The sequence below is a fragment of the Lactuca serriola genome, chromosome 3, assembly GCF_051521515.1.
Source record: "Lactuca serriola cultivar US96UC23 chromosome 3, Lser_US96UC23_V15, whole genome shotgun sequence".
Classification (NCBI taxonomy): domain Eukaryota; kingdom Viridiplantae; phylum Streptophyta; class Magnoliopsida; order Asterales; family Asteraceae; genus Lactuca; species Lactuca serriola.
In genome coordinates, this window is record NC_136410.1 from 191,025,718 (window position 1) to 191,032,424 (window position 6,707).

The window sequence follows — 6,707 nt, forward strand, 5'->3', positions numbered from 1 at the left end:
TAGCACAATATACTCATAAGTCCTAAACCTTATAAGGCGCTCCATAACCCACTAGTCAAATCCTGATCAAGGTCAAGCTCCTTGGTCAAGGTCAACAGTCCATGTTGACCTCAACTTGCCGAGTACACTCGGCCACTCGCCGAGTCCTTGGAGCACATTCCAACTCGCCGAGTCATCGGCGTGACTCGTCGAGTTCCTTCGAATCTCGATCAAACCTTAAGGCTACCTGTCGAGTTTCCTCCTTGCAACTCGACGGGTATACACACAACCATATCCTTGGCTAAAATCATCCGACTCGCCGGGTTGTTCTTCAACTCGTCGAGTTTCATGGCCATCTTCATCTAACTCACCGAGTTGTTCAAACAACTCGTCAAGTTCACGGCTTCCCTCATCTGACTCGCCGAGTTGTTAATCCAACTCGTCGAGTTTATTGAACTTCTTCATATGACTCGCCGAGTCCTTTCAGTCATTTTAACATGCATATGTCTTTAAGCCATGGGAAGGCCCCAAATTGCAGATCCAACTTCCTTAGGCCTGCTTATCACGTAAAGTTGCAAACTTTACGTGCTTGCATTGCTTTACAAGCTCTTACTGCCAAAACCAAAGTTTTAATGGGTGTTCATGGACCAAGGGAACCTTAAACTCGACTTAATCTGAAATTTATGCTTGTATAATCCAAAGAGAGTCCAGATCTAAAGTTACAAATTTAGATCTAGCCCATGGATTGCCATACCAACTTGATACCCTTTTTTTTAAAAACCCTAAAACTCACTCAAAGATGAGGTCTAAATTGAAATAACTGAGGGTAATGGTTAAATACCTTCCCAAGAGATGTCTACAGAAGTAGAATTCGGATCTCCTCCTAGCTCCTTGCCTCAATCACTTGTTTCCCCAAACTCCTTCACCAAAATCTTCTCACAAAGCTTCAACACACAATGGCACACACACACACACGAGTTAGAGATGCAAAGGGGGCTGCAAAGGAACTGAAGGAGACTTGAGCTTCTTTAAATAGGGGTGCAAACCCCGAGAATTAGGGTTTCACTTTCCAACTCCTACTCACCGAGTCCAACAAAGGACTCGCCGAGTAGATCACTTAATTCGCAACGCAACCCGCTGCTACTCGACGAGTAGGGCAACCAACTCGTCGAATAGGGCCAAAACCCAAAAAAAATATTTTATTTGAAGAAGTACTATCTGAGAATCGGGGCGTTACATATATATATATATATATATATATATATATATATATATATATATATATATATATATATAGCTGTTCATTTTGATGATCACAGGAGCATTTTCATTTTGATGTTCAGATATGTAGCTGTTGAACTTCAATGCAAAACCATCCCACAAAGCAACTTACATTTTCCTACCACTATATTTGATTGTTTGGGTTATATGAATGAAATATTAAACATGATAAATTAATGAAAAATAAAGAAAAATAAGGTAGATACAACTTGACAAACAAAATCTACAAAAAGTAAATATGAATAAAATATTACCTCAGATCTTGTGCAACAATACTCATTAGCCTTAATTCCCTTGCGTTCTCCTTAATCACTCTGATGAGTTCAATAGATACAATTTGACCAAAAAAATCTACAAAAAGTAAATTTGAATCAATTATTATAATATAAATTGGTTAAAAAACTATATAATATAATAAATGCAAAATTGTTAAGGGAAAAAAATTCACCAAATGCAACACGAGTGTCAAAATATCTGGCTGTCAGATCATGAAAACTCACAAAATTAAAAGGATCGATCCTATAAAAAAAAGGAGGTGATACATGAATTGTGGTTGTTTTGTAGAAATCTATCTTATGCTTGTGAGCAACCAACATGTAATCTCCTTCGTTTATGGCCATACTAACGTTAGTGATTTGCCTTACAGCGTCTTCTTCTATGAGGGCTTGAAATGCATTTATGAGATTTTTTTTATTGTTGCATGTATTGTAGTGCCCTGTATGTGATAAAGAATATTATTATATGAACAAAAATAAAACATAAGTTTTTTTTTCATATTATTTTAATCTTACCTCCTGGTCCATCAAAATCATGTCCAAGCTACTGACCATGGTTGGGTTATTTTTTTATGTCTGTTTCCAAATCATGACAACTTGAACACGAATATTCCATGATTCTTTAGAGGCATATAGGGCTGGAAATTCTCGATACGACCCGCGACACGACACGAAATAAATGGGTTTGAGTTGAGTTTTTCAACCCGCTAATCCGCTATCCCGCCAACCGTTTATTGAACGGGTCATATATGGGTTTCTCAAAAAATAAACGGGTTAACCCGCCAACCCGTTTATATTCTTAATAAAAAAATTATTTTATTTTTAAATATATTTATGTATCAAGTATTAATATTTAAGAAGTATTATATAATATATATAATATATATATATATATATATATATATATATAAGTGATTCATAGACCATTTGACTATTTTGACATTTTGACTCGTGGTGGATGGTCTAAGGTCGTAAGACGTGACCTATAAGGCTAAGTCTGTAACATGTTTCTATGAATGTTTTTAATTGTCATTTGGATGTTTAAGACTTAAATGTCTAAAATTCGGACCCACGAACCCAAATCTAACCCACGAACTCGCCAACCTGTAAACCCGTATAAATAAATGGGTTTATGTTCTAAAACCGCCAACCCGTGACCTGTATATTTAAATGGGTTGTGTTTGGGTTGGCATATTTTGACCCGCCAACCCGCCAACCCACGACACGCCAACCCGAACACGACATGATTTCCAGGTGTAGAGTCTATTAGATTGCGTCATGGGTTCAGTCCATAGCCTAGTTTGAATGCCGGTATTGGGCCTGTCTAGCCGTGCATTATTTTGTCTTAGGGTTTAGTATATAAGCTGCATGCATGCAGACTTAGATAGCATCGCTTTTATTGTTTTCGTTTTATATCGCTTGTAAACCCTAGCTTGCCTCTACAACGGAAGTTCTTCATCGAGCTCTGCTGAGGCGTGACTCAGTTTTGAATCATAAGCATAAGTTTGATTCTGTTTTTTGTTCATACTCGTATTAATCATATACTGTTTCATTACTTTTATCGTTCTTCTGAAAGATCTAATCGATCTAAGAGTTTTTGATCTCATCAATTGGTATCAGAGTAGGAGACTATGTAATCCATACACACCTCTTATGTCGAAGAAGTTCATAGGGTTTTAATTCCGCATTGATTGATATTTATTGAGCCGTCAATCTTTATTGGCGTATCTCATTAATTGTTAATCTAACCCTAAACGAAAAATTAAAAGTCTGGTCTTTTATAGGTTTTCGATCAAAAGTATTCACAATGTCTATGGACGATTCTCAAACCAATCCGATAAATATCTCCAACAGCATAGGGTCTACAACAAGAATACCGATCTTGTATACGCAAGACTGTGAAGTCTGGACGCATCACTTTCAAGACTACGTGATTGGATCGGAGGACAATGGGTATCTAATTTGGGAAGCAATCACCTCAGGCCCTTTCGCTCACTCAAGCACATCAAAGATTGTTAAAACGCAGAAAGAATGCAATCAGCTTGTCAATGACGTCAAAGACATTCCTCAGGATGAAAAAGAGAAGTTTCAGTGCAACATCAAAGCTCTACGGATGATAAGGTTTGTGTTGCAATTGGATACGTTTTGTTTGGTAAGCTCTTGTGCTACAGCTAAGGAGATCTGGGATAGATTGAAGGAATTATATTCCACATATGAAGATCTGGAACACTCTATTCAAACTCTCCTGTTATCAGATTTTGGTGATTTTAAACAAAAGCCTGAAGAAAAACTTATCCAAACTTTCGATCATTTCAATCATCTTTTGAGTAAGATGATAAAGCATGGAACCGAAAGAAAGGTGATTGAACAGAAGGTCACCTTCACGAATGGTCTCAGACCTGAATGGATGGCTGTTGTGTCAACTATCAAAGCTCATGAACAGTTCAAGTCATACTCTCTGACAAAACTTGTGGGTATTTTGAAATCCCATGAGGATGCCTTATCAAAGGAAACAAATGTAGTTTCGGATTTGGGTTCTTTAGCTCTTGTCTCCAAAGGAAAGAGTTCGGTTGAAGAAGAAGAGGAATTAGATCTTGTAGATTTTGATCTAATCGGCGAAGAATATGCAATGATGGTGTCAAATCCAAGAAAATTCATCAAGAAGAAATTCCCAGCCAACAAGAACCGAAACTGGCAGGGAAGTTATAGCACCGAAAGGATCAAGGAGGAACCGAAGATAGGGTCAAAGTCTGAAGAGTCAAAGAAGGAAGCTAAAATTGGAGGAGAATCAGATTTGACTGTCATTACTGTGGAGGCAAAAATCATTTTGCTAAAGACTGCATGTTGAGAAAGAAAGAAAAGAAGACAAGCGAAGATGATGAGGAAGCGAGCCTCCTGAGAAGATTGGAGGAGATAAAGAAAAGAAAGTATGTTGTTAATAACTCTACCATGAATGCTTTAATTGTGTAGGGTTCAAACAACATTGATGAGTTTGGAGGTGTGGAGGTCTGGTCCACAGATTCGGAGGATGATGAAGTTAGGAAGCCCACTCACGGAAAAGCTATGATGGGAAAAGCAGAACAGACAATGGGGAGATGCTTTGCAGTGACCGAGGGTGTGTCCCAAATGAGAGGATACACAACTGATGGGGGAGTTGAAGAAGAAAGAGAGCGAGAGGACAGATGTTTCGCTGCCAAGCCTGTTAGTACTCAGATCAACGAATGTGATGAGTTGATCATAAAGGTACAAAATATTCTTGCTTTTCTAAAATTACCTGCTAATAATTATGAAAAGGAGTTAAATAATTTAAAGTCAAAATTCTCTAGCATAAGTAGCAGCCTCACCCAAACCCGTGTCATGAATTCTAACCTAACTGATCAAATCAGCAGGATTTCTTCAAAGAGCGAGGAACAAAGAATGTGGATCGAGCAGAAGGAAAAGGAATTAATAAGATCTAAAGACGATTCTATTTATTTGCAGAGAGACAATCTTAAACTTCTTAAACAGAGAAATGTTTTCTGTTTAATTGCTAAGAGACTCTATTTTAACATAACTGAGTTGCATCTTGATTGTGAAATAGGGAAGAAAATACATCGTATGATTTTACCTTTCCTTGAATTAAAGGAGGATGAAATCGATGCAGAAGCATAAAACTGTGAAAGCGTTGTATCTTCTAACAAGGTGTCTCCAGCATATAAGATAGGTCTGGACAAAATTGAATCCTACATAAAGTCCAAGGACCACAAGGACATGTTCAAAAATCTGCTAGATGAAAATGATAGATTGAAACTGAGAGCCGAAACTATACAAAAATTTGACTCCTTGAACGCCAACTTAAGTTCAGAAAACAAAATTGATGCTGAAAATACATTTGAACTTAATGAGGATGATGATATGAGTGAAATTTTTGTAGAAGATTTGGTAGACTGTTCTGAATTAGCCAAAAACGAACCCAAGTCCAATAAGAACCTTATTTCTGAAAACTCTGTTGAGTGTGCTCGTTCCTATACCAACAAGTCCAAAGTTCTCAAAGCTAAAGTTGTTGTGTACCAAAAGGTTCAGACTACCCCAAATCAAGTCTACACTGTGCCGAGAGTCACTCCACAACAAACTGCAGAGTTAACCGCGATGGTGGAAGAAGACAATGCTGGTGGATGTGATGAATTCTTTTGGTCGGCCCCAATCGAGAACGCAGACGAGACAAAGGGTCTTTCTCAGAAAACCTCATGGAGAGTGAAAGGTAGATATATACCTGAACCACTAAATGAGCCTACAAAATACGATGTGCCGAGCACAAGTGGAACTAAACCAGCTGTGGATGAACCGATGCAAACTACGAGTGATACTTCGTCAACAAAGAGTGAATGTTGTGCTCATTCTTCTAAAAGAAAGGCCAACATTCATAGAAATCCAGAACAGGTGGCTGATCGAAAGCATCAACAAAACATAAGATACAAGAAGAATCTCTCCGAAAGAAAGCGATTTTGCAACTCTCAGAATCCTGATTTTGTAAGGATTGAAAGGAAGTCTAAATTGGAAGAAAACTCAAGAAACCAGAAGCATAGTTACGATAGGAACCGAAAAGAGAGTTTCGGTCCTTCAACAGATAAGAAACGAAAGGGTAGTTTCGGTCCCTCGACTGAATACAATCGAATGAGCGGTTTCGGTCCATCACCCATCAACAACCGCAAGAGCGGGTTCGGTCCATCACCCTTCAACAACAGAAAGGGTGGTTTTGGTTCATCTTCCAACAGCAACTGAAAGGAGAGTTTCGGTCCCTCATCCTTCAATAGCCGAAAGGAGGGTTTCGATCCCTCATTCCATGGCAAACGAAATAGCAATTTCGGTCCTCATGCCTACAAGTCTGATCATAAAAACCGAGAATCTAATGTCTCTCCTAATTCCAAATCTCTAAATTCCAGTCCTTCTGTCAAAAACCCCAGTCCTCCTAAGTCAACAAAAATCAAAGTTCTCACCATTAAAAGAAAAGATGAAACAACATTAATTAAACGCACATATATGGTTGATATTTCTCTTACTATACCATGTCATGTAAAAGGCTCACAAGGACCCAAGAAACTTTGGGTTCCTAAATCTACTTAATTTTTTGCAGGTTATACGTGACGAGCAGTTCGACGAAGAATGGTACATCAATAGTGGCTGCTCGTGTCA